The sequence below is a fragment of the Corvus kubaryi genome, unplaced genomic scaffold (assembly GCF_017639235.1).
Source record: "Corvus kubaryi isolate FWS band 111438036 unplaced genomic scaffold, C.kubaryi_AGA036_p1.0 68, whole genome shotgun sequence".
Lineage (NCBI taxonomy): Eukaryota > Metazoa > Chordata > Aves > Passeriformes > Corvidae > Corvus > Corvus kubaryi.
In genome coordinates, this window is record NW_024582056.1 from 2171366 (window position 1) to 2188275 (window position 16910).

General features: G+C 37.8%; 1 long non-coding RNA gene across 1 annotated transcript in view; it reads left to right on the forward strand.

Annotated features, from left to right (window-relative positions):
• Window positions 1-16910, forward strand: part of LOC121674455 — a 110026-nt gene that overhangs the window by 53975 nt on the left and 39141 nt on the right. The window contains exons 2-3 of the long non-coding RNA XR_006019623.1: window positions 1660-1779; window positions 15141-15233. This is a non-coding gene — a long non-coding RNA (uncharacterized LOC121674455). The remainder of the gene's footprint in view (window positions 1-1659; window positions 1780-15140; window positions 15234-16910) is intronic.

A 16910-nucleotide genomic window follows, 5' to 3' on the forward strand; every position in this document is an offset into this window, starting at 1 on the left:
CCATTTTGTTAAATTTAAATTTATTGTTAAATTTAAATAGATAATGTAACTCTAAATTTATATATGAATAACTTCTACCTGTTACCCTACAGTGATAATTTATGGAAGAATTAACATTGCAGGAGGTAATGGCAATATTTCTACTTCCAAACACTATCACACAGCTCTATAGTCCACAGGGACTTTACAAAAAAAAAAAGGAGTGAAGGTCAATAATATCAAACTGTCCAAATAACGGCAGGTGTTTGGTCCCAAGGTGTGATTCCATATGGTACACATGCTTGCAAAGACACTTTTGTGTTTGGGGATTTTTTCCCTTCTGTGGGTGCTCCTGGCTGCAAGCTGTGGGCAGAATTGATCTAAAGGGCTGACTCCTGACTGGTCAGGTGAGGCAGGTTTTCAGGCCAGTCAGAGGGTTACGACATGCTTTGGGACAAACAGAAGGGATGGAGCTCCTTGGGGCAGGCAACCACCCTGCTGATGCTGCACAGAGGCTTCCCTGAATTTGGGCTAGCCAGCAAGACCAGGGCAGCCCACACTCCAGAGCCACTTCTACTGGCAGCCGGTTTTTGTCATGCATCTGAACCATCTTCAAAGGTACAGCAGCAGGAAAACAGAAGTAAATGTACAACGTTATAAAAGTAGGTAAATTTTAGGTGGTGTCTGTGTAGATGAAGTTATCAAAGAAGCAGAAATATACAGGGAAAAATATCTTATCCTGAACCAATTGGTACTGTTCTGTGGGAAGGCATCATCAGAGACACTCATGCCCTTTGGAAACTGAGACAGTGTCTAGACTTCAGCTCAGGAACAAGACAGTAATTCAAATGGCAAAATGCAAAATACTTTTCCTGTAATGCTGTTCAAATAAATTAAAAAATGTAGATCAATAACATGAAATTGAATGGCTTTGGGATTATTTAGAGGTTCCTCTTTTCCCAGCAGTCACATGTTTAAGGACTGTTACAAATTGTTCCAAGTATTAGGGGTATCAGCTAGACCAAACAAGTTTATTATTTCCAAAAAAATATGTCCTAAAGTAACAGCTAAATGTAAGCAATATTAATTCATCCTCTGACAACTGCATAGCCAAAAAATGAATAGAGCTCATTCTCTTTTTTGCTCTGGTCCCAACCTGCCCTCAATGTAGATTATTCTGGAAAACTTGACTCTGCATGGGGCACTTTGTCAGTCTGATTTTCTCAAGGACTTTAGTGAAACCAAGCTTTTTACGCTGCCAGAAGTATTGGCAAGGGTTTCTGTAGCCTAACATGTGACCTTTCTTCTGACCTCTGGCTTCTTGGTTTTGGGGTTTTTTTTATATTTTACGTTAGTCTTTCGAACTGTTGCAGTCAAAATACTTGTATTCCTCCCAAGTACAAAATACAGTTCCTTCCTTTTCCTTATTCTTGTCAGAGTGCTTCCCATATTTATCTGAGTCTATATGTCTGCAGTGCTGCCAATTATTATTATTATCATAAATATAGGCATTATGGAGTATTTTTTGGAGTTTTATGAAAGGCTGATACAAGCTGTTAAATTTTATTCACCATGGATGCCATCTCACTTTAATTAATAAAAATGCTACTACCTGCTTTTATTTTCAATTGTGCTAACATAATTCATGACCATATACAAAATGACTCTTCCTCTTTGCAGGCCAGGAAGGAGAGGAGAATGCAGACTAGAACATTTGTTCTCTAAGAGAGAAGCGCTGCTGATGCTGCAGGTGAGTGGGTAAGAGGAGGAGCAGAGATGATGTCCAAAACATGAAGTATAGTAAGTATTGCCAACTGAATTCTTAAAGTAAGAAATGTTGGGATGTTTTTGCATCCATGTTTAAGATGGCACTTGTCCTTTAAGAGATTTCATATGGCTTTAGATTCAGAAGTTTTCCTTAAAAAAAAGAGACAGAACAAGCCAAAACAAAAACCTGCAGAAAATAAAAGGTCTGAAAGGAATTATTTTAGAAAATTTCATGATTTTTGATTCATTTCAAGTCTCACAATACTACTTTAGGTTTCCCTTTTGGATAACCTGTGATTGATGTTCATGGCACTATTTCTGTTCTCTTAAGTTAAACAGCATTTGTAGGAGACAGAGATAAATGAATCAAATAATTTTGAATCAGAACCACTGCAAGAGGAGCGAATAGCTTTCAACAAAAGATAACTCCTGCAGTTATTATTTATGAGTCAAGATTAGATATCATTCATTCTTGTGCCAGTGTCTCAGAAATTCTGTTGGCAGGTCCCTCACTCTGGTTCGGACTTCCAAGGGATCACAGATACATTAAACAGAAGGTTATTCTTCTAACCTGAACCTCCGTGCACAATTACCACAGAGACATGACTCTATTAATGTAATTACACTTCTACCACTCTAAAATCTCCATTGTACCATATGTTTTGGTGCAGAAAACGTTTATGTAAAACACTATCCCTTGGTAATCAGCCTTCCTACTTCCTTCTAAACAACCTTGTAGCACTCAGTATTTTTAAAAGACCTGCTTCAAAGGATGCCCTCTGAAGCTGCATGCAATTTTGCATCTGCATCTCCTGTTTTATGTAGAAACTTTCATGTTAATTCAGCTGCTTTTCAATAAAGCTTTCCAAACTAAGAAAGTACAGTGCACAGCACTTAGGTTCTCAGGGGGATTTTACGACACCTGTTTGGTTTTTGTTCCTTTTTTTTTCTTTTTTCTGCAGAGAGCCTCTGCTTCAGATAGGGATACAGGCTGCTAAACATTTTACATAGGCATATGCAAATTTTTCCTGTCAAGAATCATGAAAGATATTCTAAGATCACGAAACAATCCAAATCACAGAAATTCAGATAATGACATTAGATATTAATAATTACATGTATCATGACAAAACACTAATACACTTCTAAATTAGGAGAGTAACCCAGGTACACTGAAAAGCTAACTGTCGTTTTTCATTTTCTCAAATGTAATATCCAGACTGTGGAACCTGATACAGTGAACGCCAATCTGACAGAGCTTTTTACAAGAGTTTTGTTTATGCACAAGAGTCAAATTACTTGGGAAAGCCACTCTTCCACCTCTTTTTTCTTTCCATTTGTTATACCCTTTTCCTTTTTGCAGTTCTTTACTTAATCTTTGTAAATGGTATTTGTCAGTGTACTGACCAGACTTGGAATAAATTGGATGTTACTAAGCAGCATCACCTTGTCAAAGCTGAAAATGCTCCCAAGCCATAACATGTTGGATGGTTGGTGAACATGGAACACCAACTCCACTCCACTCTGTGGGCTGTTTCTCACAGTGCTGTTCACTTAATCAACCTGCAGGGAGTAATTAAGGGTGAATACAACTGACAAAGGCTTGGAAAGCAGGCAGAAATGCTTTTGCCAAGCATTTTTTTTTCCATTGTTATTAATATATTTATTATTTCTTTCCTCTGTGCTTTAACAAAATAAGTTGCTTCACTTCCCCTCCAGAGCTGTTAGTCAAAACAGTGAGGTGAAGGCAAATCAAGTAAAGGTCAGTCCCGTTAACCAGAGAAAAGCCTCAGGTCACTCACTACTGTGATCATAATTAAGCAGTGTATCTTTGTGCTAGTTAAAGGTTAAATGAGTGGAAAGAAGGGGGATAAGTGTGATGAAAACAAGGAAACAGAAAGGAATGTAATCTTTTCAGCAGGTTAAAGGTGAGACATGGCATGGTTTATAGTATGAGTGCATAGGCACAGGGTTAGGGAGCCCTGGAATACAGTGCAGAAGTTGTCCCAACACTTCTGAATTAGATACAGAAAATAAATTATTTCTACAAAAAACCAAATTGATGTGCATTAATACATTAGCACACCAGTCAATTAGATTTGCTAAACATTATTAGCCAGTGAAATTACATCTCCTTTTATGTGCCTAGTGGACAGATACTTCCTGGAGCTTTAACTAACGGAAGAAGGCTACACTGAATTAAAAATATATGGATTTGCTAGACCAACAGCTAAGGAGACTGTGGATTGTCCCCCTATACACACAAATAGAAACACCCTGTTTTGCATTAACACAATCTGGTGTGTACACGACTTCCTAAACCTGTGAGATTTTAGCAGGACTGGATTCCCAAATACAATGCAACCCTCACAGAACAGCTGTGTGGTTTACTAAAAATACAGTGAGGGAAATGGCTGTTGCTTGGTTTTGGGGTTGGGGGTCTTTTAGTTTGGGCAGGATTGGTTTTTGTTTGATTTTGTTTCTGCTTCAGTCGAAATAGAAAAACCCTAAGCAATGACTTCTTTGAGCACAACATGGCAATCATGTCTTCTTTTAACTAGTCTCCTACCCCATGCTAACTCTTTATTGTGCCTTTGCCACAAAACAGGCCTCTGTTCTAAAGGATAATCCTAGTGGGCCAAGGAATATCTCTGCACATTTATTTAGTCATCCAGAAGTATATGTGTGCTAAGAAACCCACCTGGCTGATATGCTCAAATTCCCATGTCATGACAAACAGACGAAAAAAAAGCCTCAATAAAGCTAAACCTACCTAAGGTACAGCAGTGCAAATAATCAGAGCCATCACTTGCAAACTAAATGCTTTCATGACTTTCTTCCCATGCTAGCATTATTAAGTATACCTGTGATGAGTTGGAGCATAAGGTTTGCGGATGAAAAAGTGAAAGATATGGGTGACACAAAATTTTCTCTGCTGTAGCTGAAGTGACAGTGAAAAAGATTTTGTCCATGGAGGGAAAGGAGGGGAGCTATAGAGCTGCTGAAAGCAGCTGAAAGAATCCAGCTGTAGTCAGTGTCTTTGGGGGAATCTCATCCTACCGAAGCTGAGTAAACAAAGTCTGGGGAGTTCATTCTTCTGCTGCCTGCAGTGTTCAACCTTTTGCTATTCCACATTTCATCTCAACTACTTCCTACACCCCCATATGCTGACCAAGCCATCCTTTGCCAAGCATATTCTATGTTTGACTTCCAAAAGTTCTTCCTACCAGTGCTATGGTTATGGAACCTTCTCCTTCATGTCTTCCTGATCTTGTAATAAAAGTTAATTATGATTGACTTCAAGGAAAATCTGTATCTTTAGGTCTATACACAAGCAGTTTAGAATCACATCCTCTTAAAGCAGAGAAATTGCATAGGCAAACTACAAAAGTGTCTTTAGGATGAGGCTCAATATTTTCTTCTTTCCTTGCAATTTAGAAATTTTGTAGTACAATTACAGGGGTACCTTGTTAAATAGACTGTGGTCCCACAGAAGTGGATGAGATAATTCTTTCCTTGTCCTGTTTTTCCAGGTGATTCAGTTTTACCCTGAAGTTGTCACATCGACCTACATCTTTAAGTGTAGTGTAGACTTGGCACCTGTTAAAACTGGTGTGCTTACCCAGTGAATGGCTACCACTGGAAAAGAATGATTATTTGATTAAATTCATGGTGTGGACATGAGTTCAGTGTTGAGAAGAGGGTAGACATAAAACATTCTACAAAGGTCACTAAAGAGCCAATTGGAAAGATTAAGCCTTTTGATTACTATCAGCTATATCACTGTAGAATACAGTTAAACTGTTTTTCTGACATGAATGGAAAACTTTTTTTCTTTCTTTTTTTACAGAAAAGCTTTTAAAGACTGCAATTCATAAATGATCAGAGCTACTTTCAGCACATTTTAATTTACTCCTAATTTAAATGTAACAATTAAAAAAAAATAAGCCTCTAACTGGTGCTCTTGAGATTTGCATAAACCTGTTAAATACACAAACTGTCTTTTAGCTGAACTCCTGACTTTTAAGCTTCTCTTATCCTCTCGCTTTTTTAATGATAGCTCTATTCTGTAGGGAAAAAGGGGTTTCCAAAATTCTTGTATTGCTTTTGAAGATGATTTTAAAAGAGGATAATCACTATTCATCCCTGCTAATAAGAATACAGAGACACTGATTAAAATGAACTTCAAAATTTTTCAAAAGAAATTTCAGAGCCCATGTCTTGGTTTAAGACATGGTAAGGGGTATGGAAACTCCAACGTGCACCATCTCCCCTTTAACAACACCCTTTTTCACCAATAAGGAGAGATGAATGAGAGTAGATATAAGTGAAAAAATAACAGTTTACTAAAAAACTGAAACAGCAACATATTTCAGGCAGAAAATATCAGTAAATAATCAGTAGGTAGAAAGTTGTTAAATGTCACAGACTGTGGGAGCAAAGAGAAACAAAAATGGTGGAGAAGCCCCTCCACCAAGATGGCTCCCTCCACGGTGACCTTGTGGAGAGAGACAAAGTGAAAATGGTGGACAAACCCTACTTGGCTCAACCTTTCCCCTGGAACAAAAAAACTGGGAAGATAGCAGCTTACGAGAAGTTCTGGTGGCAGATGGGAGTTGCTGGTGTTGCCTGGGGAGCTCTGGCTCCCACAGTGTCAGCCTCTGGTTCATTCGGTGTCAGTGCTGCTGTCCCAGGTTGCTGTCCTGATAGGGGAGGAAGAAAATGTCCCCTGGAGCACTGAAGAATGGTGGTCTGATCTCGACCAACTCTGGCTTTGTGCTGGGGACAAGTGTTGCAAAATTCACTATGAAACCTTTTGGAACTTGTGAAGTGCAGCTTCTCAGGTTGTTACTCAGAGACGTGCTTGAAGCAACCTTGAAGACGTGCTTGAAGCTCTGCATCCCAGGGAGAAAGGGAGGCTCCTGCCTTGCACTGCCCCAGCTCTTCCCATGAGAATGCCAGGGAAAAGCAAGAGCCAAAAGGGCTTCTTCTTGAGTGCCCCGACCTTAAAAAGACTTGGCACCCCAAACGTCGGCAGTTCCATTTCCGTATTTTCCACCCCTTATTCCATACCATGCCCAAATGAATACCTTTCAACTGTACATATATACCTGTAACTATATACAAATACAATTATTATTTCAGTAGCCACTGACCATTGCCCAGGATATGGATTTAGTTCATTAGTCCATGCTGGGTTATGTATTTGTTGAGGGGGAACTTCCAAACTATTGGGGCAAAGTATTTCTTCAGAACCTGCCCTATATCCTCCCACATTCCATGCCACTCAGGATTTTCTGCCATTGGGGCAGCTCTCCAGACAACCTCTCTGGAAATCTCAGCCCTGATTCTAAATGTGTTTTAGGCCATATTGAGGTGACATAGCAGAATTAGCAACAAAAATACATTTTTTTTAACATTCAGAGGGAAGTGAACATTCTCAGAGGGTGATGTGTCAGACCTGAAGGGGGAGAAGGAGGTAAAAGGGTAGGAAAAGTCATTCCCTCTTTTTCTTCCAACAGTTTGGAGGTGATTATTAATAAACCCCCAATAACATATTGGGTTACACAGGATAGCCCAGTAAAAGGTAGCATTCCTTTTTTCTCCAGATATGAATATCCCTTTCTTTCTCCCTTTCATACAGCTGGGGTTCAGAGCAAGAAGAGAGCAAATGAGTAAGAGAAACCTACACTGTATATAGGACCATCGATATTTAATCCTGGATTAGTGACAGGTTTAAGTTTTAGTATTTCATGAGCCATCTGACTTCAAATAGATGCTTTATCACATTAGAAAGAGGAGAGTCTTCCCTTGCTATGAGAGATGGCAATCCTTCCTAGGTCTGGCAGGCTGGAAGATATTGGTTCGTAAAATCTTGACACTGGAAAGCAATCATAGGTAATATTTAGAGGTCTGCATGGCTCGTTGTTTATAACTTTTCTCTCCCTCTCACCCTGCAGAGTTCAATTCAAGGTTCAGTTTTAGTCTAGAACAAATAAAAGAATAGCCATAAGATTCAAAAAAATTTTCATGCTATTCTGATGAAATATGCGACAGAAGAAAATGAACCACAATGAAAATATAGGGGACTTATTAACATTTATGTTGCTTTATCTTTCCTCTTTGGAATAATGCGGACTTAACACCTATCTCAAGGTGTACAAGAGTAAAACCAAACACACATACCTAAAAATTATATGCCTCCAGCCACAAGCAGTCAAAAAATGTACCTCATAAAAGATTCAGACTTGAAAGACCTACATTTCATTTCAAAATTCATGGAGCAGCATTTAAAAAATATTAAGGTTTCACATCTTATATTCAAAAGTTAAGGAGGAAAAGTATCCTAAGATGAAAAGAAAGGGACATAAATGTGGTAGCAAGAAAAGAGATGAGACATGAGCAGAAAGAGAGCACAGAGGGAAACAAAACATCACAACATCACTTTACTTGTTAACTGGAATTAGTTCTGGAAGCACCAAGAGATATCTAACATGGGCTCTCTTGATTTTTTTCAGCAGCACTGCTTTCTAATTGATAAGCGCACTGATCCTTATATGAAATCTTCTTTTTTAAAACTGGAGATAACCATGTATGAACACTAACAACTCAAATTTTAACGTAAATTTCTGGTCTAACAAGAAGCATCAGGTACTTCACGGCAAAGGATATTTTATTAAAATATGAGACAGACATGAAAAAAAGGAGATTTAAGGAAAGTGTTTTCTTAGCCAGAGCAACTCTATGATTCTATGAAACTGTGCTGTGATAACAAAATTTGAAATAAATACATATTATGATAAGTTAAAAAAAAAAAAAAAAAGAAATGTGGGTTCATTTGTGCTTATTATTTATGCAATTGTACATATCATCTACATGTATCAAGTACTGGAAATACAAATGTATGTATAGTCTAATCAATATAAAAGATTAAATATTATTTAGTTATCAAATTGTATATGTTTGAGTAAGCACTCATATGGACACTATTAGATACATGTGTAAAAGTAATATTAAAAGACCATTATACTTATAATGTATTTCAAATAATATTTAAAGTGCACAGGTTTAGATAGTATTTCTTAGCCAAACTGATAAACCGAGAGGCCAAATATATTTGAAAATGCAGTGGACCAAGTTCTGTTCTTGCTAACACTGACACACTTTCATTTAGATAAATCTGGAAAGAATTTCACCTCACTCATATATCTTTATTCAATTAAATCTCTTTAATAGCATTACATCTCATTTAGAAAGTTCACAATCCATAATTAGCTGTTTCTTTGAAACTGATTGCTAAAAATGTAGTTTCAGAACAGCTTACCGTTCAAATAATATATATGCATGGAATTATTGATTTGTCCAAACTTGCCAATTTTAGACATTATTCACTAATTAACATTAAAATTCACATGATTTTACTATTTGTTTTGATAAGAGCACTAACTATTAAGTAATATCCTGACCTTTAGGAAAAGTTGCGTTCAATACCAAAATTAAGCTCAGGTTTTAAGATTCAGTCACTAATCTCTATAAAAGGGCAGAAAGAAAGCAAAATAAAATAAAATCCCTTGAAGTCACATTCTGTCATTCTCTTTCAACTATTCTTCTGTGTTTCTGCCTGTTACATTTAATTTTATTTCATTACATGTAACAAGACTAATTTTTCAACAATCCATTTTGATTCTGCTCATTCATTTTACCCCCTTTGACCATTAACTTTTTAAACCCTGAGGTATTTTGTAACAGAATTAATTTTAATTTAATTTGTTTTATTAAGCCAAGGTTTTCCAATGTATCAAATATAAGTAATATTAAATGGTGCTACTTCATCTTGTGAGGTTCAGGCATCCTGCAGAATACTTACATTTTACCAGTGGTATGTGAAAACCAGATATTTTTTGGTATGGAATACTATGAATTGATTTATTGCAATACATTTTATTTTTTCTAATATTTATTTTTTTTAATGTTGCAATGAGTTTAATTTTCTCCTTTGCTCCATAGAAAGTTAATTGTAAGAATTTTCTGGGAAGAAAAAACTCCTGTCACCTGAAAATACTCATAATGAAAATATCAGTCTAGAACTGAAGTTAGGAATAAACACATGAGAAAGTGTGACAGGTATAGCAAGGGAAGAAAAGCCACACCTGTTAAATCTAGAAAGAGTAAACTGAAGAGCATGAGGAAAAGCCATCATAACAGTTTTCAGAGACATGACAAGATACTGCAAACAAGAATGTCCTCTGTGACCTTCCTGTGTGGTCCTCTATAAACATGTGGTTCCATGTCTGTGATTGAGAAGACATGGGATTCAACAGTAGCAAAGGTCATTCAGGCTAGATCAGACAAAATCTTCACAGCAGTAAACCACCATTACAGATTTCCTGGAAACATCATGGCTACCTTAGATGAAATCTGAAATGACACAGATATATTTCATTTTAGCTAGTACAGGGGATCAACAATGTTGCTATTGAAGTTGTTATCACGTCTGTATTCTTGCAATTTGTATGGATTTACAGAGTTTTCAAATGAAATAAAACTATTTCTATATACATCAAATCTTCAAATATATAAGAAAGCAGAAAAAAATGCTCACAAATCTCACTGAAGAAGATCCTACCATTTTCCAAATGATTGTATCACAACTGCAGATCTAGAAGCTACATGTATAGAGTCCAAATAGTTTAGCTGAATTAAATGCAACCAAGAAATAAAGGGAGTTTTGGGATATGTAACAAATTAAAGTTTTGATTGTAGAAATACATAATGAACTATTGAGCCAGAAAGTCTAGTCTAGGATAAAGTAAATCATACCTGCACACAAAGGAAATCAAACGTCTCAGCAGTATCGGGTTACATGGGCCTCTGCAGTTTGCTGCAACAGGTTTAAAGATGGAATTGCTCTTTGGAAACTTTTCTACACTTACACATACCATACTGCACCAACTTGTTTGGCTGTGGCTGAAACTTCATTTTACCACAGTGGAAGTCATAATTTGCTATCACTATGTGCAGTCACTGGTGCCTTGCATCAGTGAACAAGAGAGCAGTCAGGGATGAAAATGTGACTTCAAAAACACTAAGGTGTTTGAAGTGCCCTGAATTCCTCTACTATTTGTTCTGATGATGTGTTGCCTTGGGAATACTCAAAAGCTCTAAACAGGTTCTCTCCAGCTCCCGTGATCTGCTTGACACAAGGAGCACTGATTAGCTATCAGGGAGCTATGAATCATCTCCCATTTCTATTGATCAGTTAATATTCACCTCAGGGGAGGTAACATGCCACTGGAGTTCTAATGTACACGAGAAACTTACGGCCTGCCCGTTCAGACTGCAGTACTCCATCCCCTTCCTATGCCCTGCTTTTGAAATACTCCCTATTCAGGAGCCAGGGACTTGGTTCCATCAGCTGTAGAAGTGACGGCTTTTCCACAGGGAGGATACTTTGAGTTTGCCTCTTTCTGACCCAATTACGCTGCTTGAAGGCAACTGATATGGCTGCGTGTGTCTAAAATGTACCCACTGAGCTTCTCACAGACCTTCAAGGACTCTGAGCAGTCAAGGTCTGCTGCTAATGGTTTTAACAGGTAATAGGTCCTCCATTCGGCCTGTCACTTAAAGGAGGAAGAAGGAAAGCAGGTAACATTGAAAAAGGATACTTATTGGTGCCGAAAAAAGGAGAATTGCTCTTAAATGGGAAGAGACAGACTGTAGCTAGAGGGAAAATCTGTAAAGTGGTCCTGAACCTGGATCCAGCTGCTGCAACTGGCAACATGGGTCCACCCTGCTCCAGAGGCAGCTTTGCTAGAGAACAAGGAAGAAATTATTCCTTAGGGACAGGAGTTCATAGTTACCTGCCTAACAGGTAAAATTGTTACAGTTAACTGATACTCCTGGCTTTTAGGCTACATGGTATGCCTCTGAAAATCTAATCCTTATTCAACATTCGTATTTTGTCTTGTGAAACACCAAATATATGAAGCAAAGAAGCTAGGGCACATTATATTTGTTGTGTTTAACATACTTACAAATGTTGTAATAATTTACTAATTAAGTTGTACTACATTTAAGAGTGAGAAGAATAGAGGCTCAATGACATTTTTCACATAATACGCAAGTCCTTTGTACTTAATAGTTCAGTTTGCTCTAACTTTTTCTTTGTCCCTGCTGTCACCACCATGCATTTTAAAAGCTTGCATGGGATTTATTCTTTTTGTTTCCATGGCAACAATGAGACTGATCCCTCAGATATGAAAATCTCCATTTATTCTGAAAATTGTTTCCTGGCAGGATGTTCTTGGATCTGAATCTTGCAATTGAATATACATGAATTTTATCTTTACACATATCCTGTATATTGTATGTAGTCAGGGATAGAGATATCTGGCCTGCTTCCTAGGCTATTTATTGTACTAGCTGATGGTTTTGTTGGGCTTTAGTTTCTATCTGGAATTAGGAGTTAACTATTTTGCTGGCCTTTGAACTAATATAACCACATTTTTGGCTGTGAAGCCTGTGACATTTCTGCTTCCAGAAAAATGAATGCAAATTTTGTTACTTCAACAGAGGAAAGCAAGAGCACATCTGCTACTTAGCGTATTTGATCATTTTAGTTGAATGATGATAGACATTGCAAAGAATTGTTTATCTGGGTTTGTGGATTCATCTTCCAATCAGTTATGCAAAAAGTTACAGATGATAGTTTCACTATATTTATGTTGGGACCCATTTTATTTTACAAAGCTCTTAATTAATCTTGCAAATCAATAGGAAAAATTCCCTGTGCCTTGTTTGCTAAACCGTCTACTTTGTTTGTCATTCCTTCTTATCCTTGATTAAATTTGAAATCAGATAACTTCGCCTGCAAGCATGAGGAATGTTAAGATCAGACACCTGAGTAGAAGTGAAATTGGACCAGAAATAAATGCCTCAAGATTTGTGACTGCAGTGAGACAAGTAACAGAGCTGGTGGTAAAGAAAGAGAAGTACTATGATGACGTCCTCAGTGTTTCCCACATTCATCAGCTTCAGCTTTTTTTTTCTGTTAGCTCTGTACCCATTCAACCTCTGACAGTAACAGGTTAAGCTATGAAGAGCCACTTACTTACATGGGAGTCAAATATCCAAATGTCTTGCTAAAGGAGCTTAAAGCACTATAATTAACCCATCACAAAGTATAATACACCAAAAATGCTTTTTAAAGTTTGATCTACTAATGATGCTCAGCATGCATTAACATTTTCCCCATTTTTTTATATGTCATACATCAGTGGTTAGATAAATACTCTGATTGCCATAATTTTTATGACACTTTGAGAGTCCAAGTTGATAACTGCCATTAATCACAATCTCAGCAGCACAGCACTTTGAACATATCTACCACAGAGTTCTGAAAGCAGTGACCAATAAGGGACATAACTTTTTCTGTTTAATACAAAAAACATGTGCTTCATTGTTTTATATCCACATAGCATTTCAAGCACAGAGAATCTCCGAAAGCCCTGACTGTTATGGAGATTGTCTGTGTTCCTTGTACTCAGGACAGGTTTTTTTCCCCTTGAGAGCTAGAATACAAACTTACAGTGGTTAAACTTTGTTCATGGTCATTCATATTGTACTCAACTATGATAAAAGCCCTCTGGCCTCTGACACCATGTAGTTTCTGACTGAGAGTCACAGGGAGATAAGCAGTTGCAGAAAAAGTGAGCTATGGACTAACAAATAGGAAAAATATCAGTACTGGAAATATCACTATCAGGAATTGTTCATGAGTTGGCGCTGATTTAGCAATTTTACAGTATTCTCTTTAACAATGAAATAGCTACTGAACATAAATTTCTGAACAAAAGGCAAAATTCAGTATAGATAATATCAAGTTTCATGATTTTGGTAGCTTGTCTGGGATTCTTTTTTAGGGGTAAAGGGAGGAACTAGTTTATGCAGCTTTGAACTATGACCTGATATTAATGAGTTTACAGGTTACATACACAGATGTTCTGAGTTATCAGATCTGCCATGATTTTTCTATAACAAAGTGTTAGTTCATTCACATGCATTTTGGTGGTTACCTGTATGTCCATATACATGCTATAATTCCTTTAATAGATACATAATTCATTATATGTTTAAAATACATTTTTTTCTTGTATTTTAGTCATTTCAGCAGTTCAGTTGGAACATTGTCCATTAATAGATCACTAAAGAAGTTACAAACTGAAGCACTTAGACTGATGTTTCTGTGTAAACCAGATATTTTAGCATCACTAGTCAATCATTAATAATATAATTGAAAAAATTGGGGGGTAGAAGACGAAGTAAAGAATTAAACTATATTATGACTTTATACACATTGTTGAGGAGGTTTCAAGTGTAAGTTATGTAAGAAATAGTATATTGAATGATAAAACTTTTTATTTTGTTGATATAAACTATCATTCCGTAGTTCGAACATTAGTGCTCATGTAAGATTAATGTTTTTGCACACAACATGAGCACTAAACACCGAAAGTATCTGAGATAAACTTGTAGAGTTCAGTATTGTTGGGGTTCCTCCCCCCTGCCATGTTGTCCTGGGAGAGGGGCCCTGGGGGGGAGGCACAGGGTTTCCCTGCCCCTGGTCAACCTTGTTCCCCATTGGTTGTTTTGTGTTCCCCTGCGCGGGCAAGGACCCTCTGGTTCCATGATTGACACGGTTTCCTTGGCAGATCCCAGCCATGTGGCTGGAGAAATAAACATCTCTGAAAATATCTACCAAGAACCTGTCCATATGTATTCTTTTCTACAGGCCTCGTTGTCTGATACACATGTTGCAACATCCCCATTACAACACAGTATCTCACGGAATTAATTTATGGGATGTCTAAAAAAGTCCGAAGAAATAAGTGAAATTGAAAGTCGTTGTCCTTGAAGGTGCTTAAAATTGGAATATATGTCACTATAAATAGAAGCTGACTTAGCCTATATTCAGTCTTCTTATTTTTAGACAGGATATTAATTTTTTAATTTTTAATCTTTACAACCGCTCTTCTCCAATTTAAGTGACCAGCCTTCTTCATAGTTCATTAATATAGAACTTTTTATTGTCTTTTGAACAGACCATATTTTTGCCCTAACATAAAACGATAACAATTTTCATGGCCTATTATGCTGAGGAGGTCAGACTAGATTAACTAAAGGTCTCTTTTGGCCTTAAAAACCTTCTTATGTAGTAGCTTTTTGCTGGAAATGTCATAACAGTCCCAAGTCCTGTCTGACTGCATGCTATTAAATTAAGTTATATGCTTATTGAAAGCTAATTTGTTTCTTAAAAAGCACAATTAAGTCAAAAATATTGCATTTAAAAATATGAGGAAAATTCTAATCCCTTTCTCTTATTATTTTCTGACCAGGTTTTTACGTATTATCCACAGCAAGTGTGTTTCTTGCAGGCATATGCTAAGGCATACATTTCATACGTGAATTAACTCCCCAGGCAAAGAAAGGTATGTAGAGTCTTTACTGGAGTAGTTCCTTGGTAAACTTTTATGGGTTTGTGGGGTTTTTACTTTGCTTGGTGTTGTTTTGTTTAATTGGTTGTTTTAGGGTTTTTTTTAATTGGAGCTTCTGTATTCTTGACTCAAGTTCATATGTAGATATCCAGTTTAGCTAGATGAGTAAAGTTAGATAAACCCCACAGCCATAGTGCTAAGATGTGTAACAATTCTTAGCTCCTAGGGCATTTGGGCTACCAGTAAGTTTCAACTCCTTTGCAAGATGAATATTTCTTCCTTGAATAAAAGAAGATGATGCCAATTGTGACCTCTGGCCTGGAGGTAGTGTTTTAACTATCCTGAATACCATTTTGGTGGTGATAAAAGCAAGACCATCAATTCAATTCCAAAGAAACTACATAGTAACAGCCACTTTCCAGATCTCCGTGCTCCCGTCTTACCTTGCACTGACTTCTTTTATTCATGAGTATATTTCATACAAACACTGAGCCAACCTTGAAGTAAATCATGCGTCTGTACATTGCCTTAGGGAAGCAGGCTGGTGTGGGGTATGCCCAGCCACTGCCCTGGAGGGAGTTGTGGGGTATGCCCAGCCACTGCCCTGGAGGGATGTCTGCTGAGATAAGGAGATTCAGCAATCTCCCAGCAGGACTCCCTGGAAAGGCAACTACTTTTGGGTCATGGCGAGGAAAGGTAGACCCACAATCCTTTGGGAGACACTATGCAGATCATTCTGTAAGCCATTAGTCTGTCCCAGACCCCCTGTAATCCATTGGTCCCTTGCTGATCCCCTGTATCCCTATAAAAGCAAGATCAATTGGCCCCTGTGGCTTAGAGAGAGCCCGTCCCTGGCTTCCCCCTTTGCCGGAGGGGACCAACAATAAAGCTACCTTCGTGCGGAACCAGCCATACAGGCCATCTCGTCTCTCTCTCTGGTCTGGTTTGGCCTGGAGGCTGCCCTGCAGATCTGAGCTGGGATCATGAGCTGATAATCACTAAAGTGCTGACAGTCTCTGCAAGGGTCCCTCTGCCAGCAGCTGAGAGAAAGACACCGGACCTTGGGAAGGCGATTCCTTTTGGGACCATCTCCCCAGACCGGTCATCTCTTCCTGGGTCGCAGCCTCGGACCCCATCACCAGCTGTAATAGGCTGGTATGTCACATTCCCGGTCTCCTGAAGGTTGCATGTACATTTTACAAATATCTCAGTATTTGTTCCTTGTTAGTAGCCTAGGAACAGGATATACAGGTTTCAGCTGCAGCACAGAGGATGAGCCTTTACGGGAGGACTGAAACCATTTTTGACATACTATTCCTTTAAAGGGTGGTACTAGGATACGCAAATCGGTCAGATCAAACACTATAAAGGGGATCAGGAAAGGAGAACGGATGTTTGCCTTTTTCTACTCATTGGATGGATCATCCAGCAGTGCCATTCTGCTTCATTTTCTTTGTCCTGGAATGAATGCCAGTTGCACCAGATGCAGATAATTTGGTGACTATATATGTAAAATATATATGAAATAATATCCTAAATGAGTTTATAATTTTCATACAATATGAAAGGCAGACATTTGTCTATTTTCAATGTGAGTATGCTCATTCTGCACCTGAAATCTCCTCGGCGTGTATTAGACATACTCTTTGAGCTGTGAATTCAGTGATCCTA